This window comes from Ursus arctos, unplaced genomic scaffold (assembly GCF_023065955.2).
Source record: "Ursus arctos isolate Adak ecotype North America unplaced genomic scaffold, UrsArc2.0 scaffold_33, whole genome shotgun sequence".
Taxonomy (NCBI): Eukaryota; Metazoa; Chordata; class Mammalia; order Carnivora; family Ursidae; genus Ursus; species Ursus arctos.
In genome coordinates, this window is record NW_026623019.1 from 25,532,584 (window position 1) to 25,545,381 (window position 12,798).

Below are 12,798 nucleotides of genomic sequence, written 5' to 3' on the forward strand. Positions count from 1 at the left end.
GTTTTCATTTGAATTTCTTTGATAAGCAGTGTGGTTTCATTTGTGAATCCCCTATATGCCTTGGTCTTGATCTTTTTTATTGTTGGGGTGCTACTGCAACATTACGTATGTTAATATAGGCTCACATTAATTCTTTTATCAATCTTATCATACGCTCCATTTTCCCAATTGCCATTTAACTATTTAAAGTCATATAAGTGTTTTATGTTTTAGATGGAATATCACCAAAATTATGAATCTCTACTGTGGGATTTCTTACACAGTGCTTACGGTTAGAAATATCCTCCACGAGGGAGGGCATAGGTCATCTATGTATTTTTCCAGGACAAGGTGACATAGGAGGACTGATTGTGACTATGCTAACCTCATTCCTGATGAAGCATGATGTTGGCTTTTACCTCAATCACTTCCTGAATACGTCACTCCTTCCCCATTTTTTGTGATAGTTCCTTAATCCCATGTTAAACGTACCCAAGAGCCTGTTTGACAGCTGACCTATCTTACTGACCTGTCAGTTCCTGCTCTGATATCATATGATTCTAACTATACTGTGGCCTGAAAATATCTGGCCAGCTCAGTGTTTAACAACTGACACGAAAGGTATCTTTTTTTTTTTTTTTTAATTTTACTTTCTAATTTTGGCCTCTTATGGAATAAATCAAATTTCCAACCTGAGAGCTGATACGCAGGTCCAAATTTTCAGCAAAGAAGCAGTCATCTGCTGTTGTTTTAATGGAGAGCATTAGATATTAATAAAGGTAATCTCCTTGCCTTCCCAAAAAGGAAATTGGACTATGCATAACTTCTTAGCGAGAAGTCTGAAGTTTCATTGTATTTTGCCGTGCAAAACAGGGTCCACTCTCTGATTCCTGACATATCTGGCTGTTTGGAGATATTCAAAAACCGCTCTGAACAGCTGGGAAAGTCTTTCCTCTTCATGGCTATTTTTGTGGTTGAAATTGTAAAAGTCAAGCATCCTCTACTTTCCTGAAGAAATCTTTTCCTTTTCCTTTTGGCTTATCTCACATTGACTCCCTTTTAAAATTTCTCACAGCAGGGGCGCCTGGGTGGCTCAGTCCTGAAGCGTCTGCCTTCGGCTCAGGGCGCGATCCCGGCGTTCTGGGATCAAGCCCCACATCAGGCTCCTCCACTGGGAGCCTGCTTCTTCCTCTCCCACTCCCCCTCCTTGTGTTCCCTCTCTTGCTGGCTGTCTCTCTCTCTGTTGAATAAATAAATAAAAATCTTTAAAAAAAAATTCTCACAGCAGTTATTCTTAAGTAAACCACCCAAGGGGTGTGGAGAGCCATGAGGAGTTTGCCCTCTCGTGTCCGACAGACCAGGGTTTGCCTGCTCAGTTCCTGAACTCCCGCTAGCTTCTGCTTCATCATCTCTGAAACTAAGAAATAAGGGTTCCTAGCTCATGGAGTTGGTAGAATGGTTAAATGAGATTAAAGGAGCTAACACGATGTCCAGCACAAAATCGGCACTAAATAAATGTAAGCTTAACGCATAGACCCCCCTCTCTCCACACCCCCTCATCTTTGCAGTTGAACTGGCCTGACTTTTACTTTGCCAAGAAGATGAAATTCTCAGTCTACCCTTTCCTTTATGCTCATCCTTGACTCTGACAATCTTATTCCCTCCCTCTTCCTGTCTCAAGAAAAGAAGGTCCTCCTCCCTGCCATGGCTGCCCCTAGAGGTGTGATGACCTCCTAATGCCAAAGCTATAATGCCTGACTGAACTAGCTTTGGAAGCCGCGCGTGATTATTTCTGCTGTATCCTATTGGCCCCACCCATCAGCCCTGACTCAACGTGGAAGGGGACGGAAGAAGCACTTGAACACTACAAGATAAGGATCAGAGAGGCCCCCTTAGACGCTACCTTGGTCCACTCTCCTGCTCTCCTCTTTCCAGCCTTGGAAAGGCTGTCCACACTGGCCACAATTTCTCATCCTCCACTCCCCCAGGCAGAGTTCCTGTTTGTAAGCAATTGAAGTTGACTCCAAGTATTCAGAAGAGGAATTTATTTGAAGGATATTTGTGGGAGGGCTGGAGACCCAGGGTGGCTGAAGTTACATTTCTAGGAACAGTGCCCAAAGCCTGGCCACAGAACTGGCCCAATGAGATGACAGGCCCTTGCTGTGGCTGCTGTTACTGCTGCCCTACTAAGTGCCATAGGGGACTTTGCCACCGGCACTGCCACCCCAACAATGACACTTTTTTTTTCCGGTCAGGACCACACCTCACAACCACTGCTCTTCAAAAAGCCTCTGCTGCCACCCACCCAAAAGAAAAATAAAGGATTCTTCAAATAGGTCTCTTTCGCAAGTTGTTCTTTTCTGAGCAGATGTTTAACCTGGGTGTGTCTGGTCACATTCTTGCATCCCAGCTTTGAGAAAGATTGGGAATTTCAGTTTCTGGGTTCTGCTTTTGTGAGGCAAGATGCAAAAGGCCAGAAATACCCAAACATCAGAAGGGTTTCAAAAACCACGGGACACCCAGAAAGAATGACAAATTGTCCACACTACCCACTCTTTTAATTCTTGTAATTTGGCCCCTGCCTCACTATTCTCCTAAAGCTGTTCCTCAGTGGTCCTCAGTGATATTCAGCAGACCTTCTCCTCGGATCAATCCCGCACAAGTTCAGGAAATCAAAGTAGCCCTCGGCAGCACCTAAGGACAGTTTCCCCAGAAGTGGACGCAGAGACAAGAACTCATTTCCAAGTGATTTATTTTTTTTAAAGATTTTATTTATTTATTTGAGAGAGAGAGCACGAGCAGGGGGAGAAGCAGACTCTCTGCTGAGCAGGGAGCCCGACGCAGGGCTCGATCCCAGGACCCCGGGATCATGACCTTAGCCAAAGGCAGATGCTTAACTGACTCAGCCACCCAGGTGCCCCTCCAAGTGATTCATTAAGGAAGTTTCTCCAAGGAACCTGGCTAAGAGACAGGGGACATGGAAGAGGAAGAGGAAGAAGCTAAGTAGGGGCACAGTTTCAGGCAAAGTCCCAGGGAGTAGATTCAGTCTGATCCTGCAAGGGATTCTGGAAGGTAAGTTATGTCTCAGGGTCCTGACCAGGGAGCTTTCACAGTCTACCCCAGAGGGGCTAGGGAAGGACATAAACCACAGGAACTGCTAGCTCTTTGATTTCACAGGTTAAGGTGGCCCCAGTAGCCTGAGGACAGTCTGCTGAAAAAACAGAAGCAGACCTGGACCAATGGAGATCAAAGCACATAAGTTCCTTCAGGAGAAAGATGCACAGACATGATAAAAGAAACCCGATGTTTGCTGGATAGAAGACCAAAAAAGCGCAGAAGAATCGGGGATTTAGTATTCAGTCTCAGAGATACCTTCTCATGGGTACCGCTCCGATCTGGGTCCACAGCCTTGCCAATGGGCTCCTGTCATCCGCCAGCCACCATTAAGCCATGTTTCTCAGTAATCCCCTGAATCGGCCTCGGCCTTCATCCCAATTCACTGTCAGCTTACACCAAATACGCCCCACCTTTCTTGCCTTCCTAGCATCCCTCTTCCTATGCTGAGGTTGCTGTCCCCCCAGTTCATCTACTGTAGAGTTCCCTGAGATCCAACTCAAATACTGCCTGCATCAGGAAGTCTTTCCTGGTCACCCCAGCACGCAAGGACAGCTCTTCCCCGAATGAGGACAAGACTGTTTTTAGCTCTTCGAAGAGCCTAAGCACGTACTGGAGACGTGCTCGTGCCTTGTCTTCCCTGGCGAGTTTTAGACTCCGGAGGACAAAGACTGCTTCTCATAAAACTATGTTTACTACATAGCATCTTACTAATAGTATTCACTTACATGTGGTTTTTGCAAGGATCTTGCTTCTGAGTTCATGAAACATCAAGATTACTGCAGTTTCCTTTTAAAATAAAGCATTTCCTGGAGCAGAGCCTCTAATGTATTACCTGAAATATGTTCCTCTCTTGAGAGCAGAGGAATAATATAACACGCTTTCTTTTTTATTTTATTATTTTATTTTATTTTATTTTATTTTATTTTATTTTATTTTATTTATTTTATTTTATATTTTAATTTGACAGAGAGAGAGAGACAGCCAGCGAGAGAGGGAACCCAAGCAGGGGGAGTGGGAGAGGAAGAAGCAGGCTCCCAGTGGAGGAGCCCGATGTGAGGCTCGATCCCAGAACGCCAGGATCACGCCCTGAGCCGAAGCCAGACGCTTCACGACTGAGCCACGCAGGTGTCCCAATATAACACACTTTCATGTAATTATTCCAGGTTCAAAAAGTAAGTACTGAAATAAAAGGGTTAGCTCTGGGCTCCCAGACAAATAAAAAAAAAATTCTGGAAAATTTTCTTGACTCTTTTTGATGATTTTCATCAAGTGAACTTTATCCCCAGTTCCTACTGAGGCAGGGCCGATGCCTTCTCAGCTTTTGGGAGCCAGGTGCTCTCTTGTGCCTCTATCTACTTAAAACCCCTCCCTAGTGTTCCACTGGTCTTAGAATTCGATTCAGCATTCACAAGGCGCTACCTGATTGAGCCCGTCTACCCCACCGACCTCATCTCATCACACTTTCCCTTTGCTCACAAAGCTCTCTCTGCTACAGGCTGCGCTTGCTGCCGCTGGCCACCACAATTTTCTTTGCTTTAGAGCTATTGTCCTTGCTGTTCCCTCTGCCAAACCTTTCCCCCTACAGGCGCCACACTAATTGACTCCTCTTCATCTTTTAGGTCTCAGCTGTACTATCTCAAGGGAACCTTTTACTCCTTTCCCAGGTGGTGTCAACCATATCACTCTTTATGTCCTGCAAGGCCTTCATGGCAATCTGAAATTAGTATTAGCTCAAATGATATTGTCTCCCTCCCCCAGCTAAAATTGCATGTTGCCCAGAGGAGATTACCTTACAAATATGCTCAGGGCCCACAACAATTCTACACTCAAGGTGGACACTCTGTTAGCAGTCGTTAAACGAGTAAATGGAAGAGTGTGCTTTGGGAAGGAAGGTCTTCTTGTGCAAGACAAAAATGCAAAATTATAAAGCAATAGATAAATCTGACCTCAAAGTTTTAAAAGCTTCTGATAAAATATAAGGAAACCAAGTAAAAAATGGGGGAAAAAATGCTTGGAACAGAAATAGATGATGAAAAGTGTTTTGGGCATGGCAGCCAATAACTCCGGTGAAATAAAAGAAACTCAGGAACTGGAAGAGGTAGACATGCAAGATGGATCATGTACATGGTTGTGGAATTCTCCAAGAATGGGGTGGAAAGGTGAGTTTTGAATAGGTAAGCCATGAAATGCCTTTGGGATGTGGAGGGCATTCAGTCCTCTCAACAATTTCACATGGCATGACATTTTTACCCCCACTTGACAGAAAAAAGGTACCTTAAATAACCATCTAACCTCACTCAAGAGAGTAAGTGGTTAAGCTGGAATTTGACCCTAAGTCTTTGTGGCTTCAAGGCTTAATATGTTCTTCCTATGCCAGCATGCATCTTCCATTTTTCATGGGTGAGACTAAGCAAGAGGGAGTTAAGACATGATCCGTGGCATTCTTGGGCAGTGGATTCTAAGCCCAGAAGAGAAAATAAAAAAGTAGGACTGAAATGCCTTAGGGAAGAAATACCACACTCTAGAAACTCTTAATCTCATTAATCTTAATACATTAATCTCTGCACAACTACAGTCCCATTTAGAAATGTGACTCGACCGCCCAGGAGAATGAGTGGGGTTCTGGAATCAAAAGTACATAAATAAGCCATAAAATCTTGGAACTATTAGATACCTTCTAGAAAGTATTTTCTTAGAAAGTATTTTGTCTAAGTCATTTTCTGCTTAGAAAAGTGACACTCAGAAAAGTTCAATGCCGTGCCTAATATCGCAAAGCTAGTTGGAAACATCAGTCTAACCAGGTCACCACCAACCCTGTGCATCACAGAGACTGTGACATTTTCCTCCCACTCCAAGAGGATTTTGAGACAGAATCCTTGAGACTGTATGTCTTTTCTTAGATCATAGATGCCTACAAGTTAATTCCACTTTGCTTGGGAGTCTTCTCTGTCATGCCTTTGGCATTATTGGCCTTTTTTCTCAAATTTGCTGATGCTGGCCTTCTCTCAGATCCAGGAACTGCCTCCTTCACAAAACCATGACTATAACCTGCTCTGAACTTGTGGTCAAATCTTGCCAGAGGCAAAAGTCCTCTTCCCGATGGGCCCTTTCCCACGACTGGTCTCTTGAGAAACTGGAAGTTCAAGTACTCGTTGCCAAGCTAGAAGCCTGAATCACCGAGCACTCAAATATGAGACAACAGGGAACCAGTCACTCACCGACTGATATTTGGAAGGCTGAAAATGCACCAAGTGGTCTCAGCTTCTTCAGCGAATTGCGATTCAGCAGCTGGGTGTTTTCCTGTACCTTCCAGCCTGGTGCTTCTCTGGTGGTTGGGAGAAAGGAGCTGGGGTGGATCGGCCCAGAGGAGAAACAGACATGAATCAGAAACTACTTCCTCCTCCACACTCACTCACTTGGGGAACAGTTGATCAAGGCATATCAACATTAGTAAACACTGTGTACGGCTTCCTTTGGCTCAAAGACAGCAGCTTTTTAAAATGAGGGCTATAAAGGCGAGTGGCTGTGTCGGGCCTCATAAATTATGAATTTACTAGTCATGGATGAATACAGATAACCCTGCAATCAGGAGACAGCTGGTAATTAGAAGCAACTCTTCTTCTGATTTAATTAACCACCTGAGGAAATTGGGGTTTGATTCGGATTTGCATTTGAATGCTCTAACCCTTGTAGAAACAGGAAAAAGAGGGGTGCCTGGGTGGTGCAGTCAGTTCAGGGTCCGACTCTTGGTTTCAGCTTAGGTCATGATCTCAGGGTCGTGAGATGGAGCTTGGGATTCTCTCTCCCTCTCCCTCTGTTCCTCCCTCTCGCGTTCACTCTCTCTCTCTTTCTAAGACAAGTAAATAAATCTTTAAAAAAAAATTTTTAATGAACCTAGAAAAAAGAAGAACAATTCCAGAGTGTAGAACATCTCTTCCAGATTTACAGTGGGAGCGCTCTCTCTACTATGGTTAAAAAAATCAATGAATTAAAAGAAAATTAGCCTCCATGTGTTATTGTTGTGAATAATTGCTTGCCATCGATAAGCTCAGGAGGGAGGATGGGGCAAAGTATTCTCCATTTCTGAAATCTGATCTTCCCCATGGTTGGAGACAGCCTCCTTCTTTAACTGATTCCACGATGGGGGAACCAAAGGTTGGGCGGTTGCCCAGTAATCGCTAGCAAGTAGGTGGCAGGCTCAACATTGAAACACAGAGCTCCTCATTTTCCAATCTGCAATATTGCTTGCTGCCTATGGCGCGTGACCCCCACAGATGTTTGGGAACGAGGGAGGAAATTCAGGAACACTTCTGTATTTGATCCTGTGGCCGTCCTCGAAGCTCTTACCTTACTGACAGTTTCGAGAGAAACAGAATGTTTCCCCCCACTTCCGCCCCAAACAAGACAGGTGCTTTAATAAAATCTAAAAAAATGTGGTCAGCATTTCAGAAGAATAGCAGCGGTGACCTTTAAAGAAAGGTCAACTAGATTTTTCCTAAAGGTTTTTCGGGATATTTGGAGCCAAGTTTCCTGATGATTCATCTAAATAGAGTACTGTAATTTTACCACCTGCATTATTAAAGGGAGTCTTTCAATACTCAGGCTCCACAAATAAATATTAATAATGGCCATCACTTCTTCGGTACATTGTTTCACAAAGCGTGGTATGGGTACGTGTAAAGATACCACAGGTGGTATACAAAGTGATCTGAGGTCCTAGCAGGCGAACATTTGTCATTATAAAGGTTGTATATTTGTTTAAATGTGTATTTGAAAACATGACCAGGTCACAACTCAGTGCTTTAATAAATACAGCTGCTTAGAGTAAAGATAAGTGTTTTAGAATAATTTAAATAAAGCCAATTAAAATATTTAACTAAATAAGAATACATACAGTCAGTACTCGAATATAACTGAGGTTTTGTAAGTAATAATTTGGCACTTATTATGTTCCAGAGACTTTGCTGGAAGATTGTGCTTTCTTCTCCCTCTTTCGTTTCTTCAGAAGCTCAAGTTAATCATATCTGTGAGTGAGTGAAACTGAACCCACTTGGGTTTGGTTTTGTTTCCTGAACACTCTACCCTTTGACCTAATCCTTTTGGGATTTGGATTTTGCAGGATTATTGGCAGATGTCTGAAATTCTCCTACTTTAAACAGTAAGTTCTAGAACTCTCTCAGAGCTGCAACAGAGTAACTCATGCCAGTTCTCATGACGTATGTATGCTCAGGGACGGCATTGCGGTAGCAGTGAGAGTATTTACAGCACGGATATGGGCAGATGCGGTAAATTAGGTTTTTTTTTTTTTTTTTGGAGAACCAGTAGTTAAATATTTATCAAAACCAAACTGTATTCAATTTTATTTTAAAGATGTGGGCAAGGATGCAGAGAAAGGGGACCCCTCTTGCACTGTGGGTGCGAATGCAAACTGGTACAGCCACTCTGGAAAACAGTATGGAGGTTCCTCAAAAAGTTAAAAATAGAACTGCCCTATGATTCAGCAATTGCACTACTAGATATTTACGCAAAGAATAGAAATATACTAATTCAAAGGGATACATGCACCCCTATGTTTATAGCAGCGTCCGTAATAGCTAAATTATGGAAACAGAGCAAGTGTTCATCAACTGATGAATGGATAAAGAAGATGTGGTGTATATATATATATATATATATATATACATACAATGGAATATTGCTCAGGGATAACAAAGAATGAAATCTTGCCGCTCGCAACAGCTTGGATGGAGCTAGGGAGTATTACGTTAAGCAAAATAAGTCATTCAGAGAAAGCCAAATTACCATATGATTTCACTTATATGTGGAATTTAAGAAACAAAACAAACAAGCAAACAAAGAAAAGGAGAGAGAGAACGGCAAACCAAGTAACAGACTCTTAGCTCTAGAGCACAAACTGCAGGTTACTAGTAGGGGGTGGGGTGGGGGGGTGCGGAGAATAGGTGACAGGGGTGAAGGAGGGCCCTTGTGATGAACTCCGGGGCCGGCATGGAAGTGTTGACTCACTATATTGCACGCCTGAAACAAATATTACCCTGCATGTTAACTAACTGGAATTTAAAGAAAAACTTAAAAAAATAATGTCTCCCTGCAACATATCACCGCGTCCCTGCACAATTAGAGACGTCCACGTGAACAGCTGCCACGAACATGAGAGCATCAGAACGCCTCAAAGAATGGGACCTTCATGAGGGGTGGGATGTTTAGGCAGTTTTTTTTTTTTAAAAGCTCTTCTTCCAATCACAACTTTTGTTACATGGCCAAACATGGGCCATTAGTCTTTTAAAACCCTACCTGGATTGTGTATTCTCCCAACAACACTAGTAAATCAGTTTGCTCTCCATCCTTCTAAGCTTCATAGCACTCCTAAAATATTGTATCTAAGCGACCAAACATGGAGTGAAGATCCAGAGGAAAGCGAGGATGTCACAAGAAGGCAATAAGCAAGATGGCGTGGAGCGTCAGGGGGGGTAATGAAACCCTTCGTAAGTCAAAAGCAAAGAAGCAATTACCATTGATTTATGTGGAAAAAATTTTGAGCATTCACAGTCCCCAAAAATAACCTCTCTTAGAGTTTTCTGATACCCTAAGGCACATCTTGCTAATGGCTGCACAAAAAAAATAAAAAAATCAAGGTAAAGCACAGATGCTCACTGACAAATTCGAAGCTCTGATGGCTGGGGGCTGAGTGTTGAGTGTGGTTCCTGGAGAAGATGCTTCGCGGGGCCATTCTCGGGGCTACTCGGGGGGCACTGCCTCTACTACGGCTCGCCACAAAACAAACACTGAACACTATCTTCAACTTTTGCCTTTCTTTGTAAAAGCAAAACTCCTCTTTGGATTTCTTTTGGTTAGCAAAATCAGGCACTAGCGTAGGTCGTCCCTAAAAGCCAAGTGGCATAGTGTGAACTTGCAGAAAGTGGGGGATACCTATATATGAGAGCCTCAAGTTATTCTCCGCGTCGGTTGGTCCTTCTCTTTCCATCCAATCTCCTTCAATGGTCCTTTAGCCTGCCAGAAAGTATCCCGGGGCAGGGGGTGGTCCTCAAAGCTCAGAGTTCAGGACTCTAGTTGGTCAGCCTGACTGGCTATTCCCCGTAGAGAGTAGAACTTCAGACAAGCGTAGGCATTCTGCTTCCCTCTTGCATTTATATTTGCTGCTTCCCACTTGACAAATAGGACACTCTCACGAGCATAAAGCTTATTACAGCAGAGCTGGCTAACTCCCAATGGGGATTTCATCACTGATTTTAAACACATACCATTGACTGTATTGATTGCACCTTGACTGTGGGAGGGTCCATCAAACAACATTGACTCTGAACCAAGAACACCCCAAATCATCCTGGGCTCCTCCACTGTGGGAAGTTAGCAACTGCAGGCCTTCCACATGTTACAACTCCAGGGAATATACTTGACATCGTCACCCATGTCAACAGTGACTCCTGAAAGTGTCCATGGCTCACGAATGATCAAATCCTCCACCAATGAAAAAGCAAGGCCCGCAGAGAAGACTTGTCCAAACTGCTTAGCTAGCTGCTAGCAGAACCAGGATTACATCCCAGGTCTCTGGATCACAGTCTTTCTAAATTTGCCAAACTGCCTCCTGTACTTTACTAATAATAACAACAGAAAAATAATGACGCTGTCTTACTACATTGAACATTTCCCATGTGCCAAGCTCTGCATATTTAATGACTCACATACATTTTATCATTCATAAACATGGTGAATGGAGTAAGCCTTGGGCCCCGAGGGAGCTTAGGTCTATAACATGTTGGCCAAGTCATAAGTAAGGATTTGGCAGAGTTCTAGAAAGTCTAAGAGGGAATGCAGCAGAACTCAATGTTTCTCCTTGCTGCAAAGCATAATACAGGTGTCGCTCTGACTCTTAATGACTTTGCCCCCGAGGAGGTGAGGTGACTTAGCTGGAAATACTGGGCATGTGTAGTTCTGTCCATTGGTTCTCTTCTGCTTCTCCATACTATACATCTGCCTGGGGGGATTCTCATGTACACAGAGTCCGGAACATACACAAACATATAGATACACCTGATTCCAGGCTGCTTGCAGCCCAGAAGCTTTGCTATCATTTAATTATGTGTTATACTGATTGCATAAAAATAAGCACATATCGCATCAAATTCCAATTCCTCTATGCTCTAATATCACATTCTCATCTTGTTCCAGGTTCAACGATGAAACACTCAGAAGGAAAATTGGTTTAACGTTTGGAGGAAAGATTCCAATCCTTCAAGCTTCTATCCGTGTGCCTACCTTCCCCCCACCCCCAGAGCTTTTGTCAGTTAAGATTGCATTGGGCTGCATGGACCTAATGCTTGACTATGGTGTTTTAAGCACACAAGGGGTTTATTTTTCTCACTAAATAGGAAGTCTGGAGGTGGGAAGTCTAGAGCAGAGTAGTGAATTGGGAAAATCACTGAAGACCTATTAGGATCCCCCTTTCTTTTCCACCATCCTTTGCATGAACTATTCATCCTTTATAGTCGCAAGATGACATCATGATTGTGTTTAGGCAGGAGAAAGGGGGACAGTTAATGGGTAAAAAGTGCATGCCTTTGGAGTCTTTCTTTTTATCAGGAAAAGAATGGCTTCTAAGAAACCCTATCAGTGGATTTTCAGATTTATATCCCATGGCTTTCACTAGGGAGCTTGAAAAATCAGATGATTTGGGACAGGGTCACATGCCATTCTGAGCAAAAGCTGAGTTATGTTAATAAGAAAAAAGGAGAAAATGGATATTGGGTATGTCAGTCTGAAGCCTGGAGTCCCTCCCTGGAGCCCTAACCATCAGTTGTGACCATCCCTGAGTCCTTCTGTAGAGGCCAGAGTCCCCTTCTCCAGTTGCAGTCCTAGTTATTAAATAACCCTTTTCTGCTAGTTTTATCTGATTCAGTACTCCCTCAGATAAATAAGCCCACCAAGTCTTGCCTCTCCGCTAGCTTTGGTCAAAATCCAGAATGTAATATAAGTCCCCTGTTAAGCCTAGATAGAGTCTCCTACATTGTACTGTGCCCTACAATGCAAATTCTCCCTCTTTTGTTCTCTCCTGAGACTTTCGGCAGCTCCTTACATCCACGGCATCTTCACTGATATTGCCTCCACCTCCATGCCCTTCCCTGAGTTTGAGTGTCTCCTATGGGCTTCTCAATTGAGGGTGCTCTTTATCCTATATGCAGGGAAGCTCAGGGCACTTCCCTAAGTTCTCCCCAACCATCCAAATGAGACATAAAGATTCTCACATTTTGGGCCCATTCCGAGAAGGTTGTGCCTTCTCTAGACCTCCTTGTCCAAATCTAATCTTTCTCTTTCCAAACTGTGGATCATCTGGCCAGAATCACCATGTAGAAATTGGAATAGACCCTTATTACTTCAAATAATCCTCCTCTCCAGGAAAGTGGACAAAGAGATACACTGTTAAAAATTCTGACCCCTGGGAAGATTTCCCTTCCTTACTACCCTTAGTTGGAATGCTCTAATTGTCCACTTCTGGTGGAGGCCAGCAATTTGGGAAGGAACATCTGTGAAAAGGATCACGTTGGGTTTTTTAAGAATCTTCAGTCACAGGACCATCCCATGAGGTTACAAGTGTGGGCTGAAGGAAGGACAGATGAGTGGCAAGAGTAGGCACAATGAGAGTGTGAACCACATGGCCACGCAACC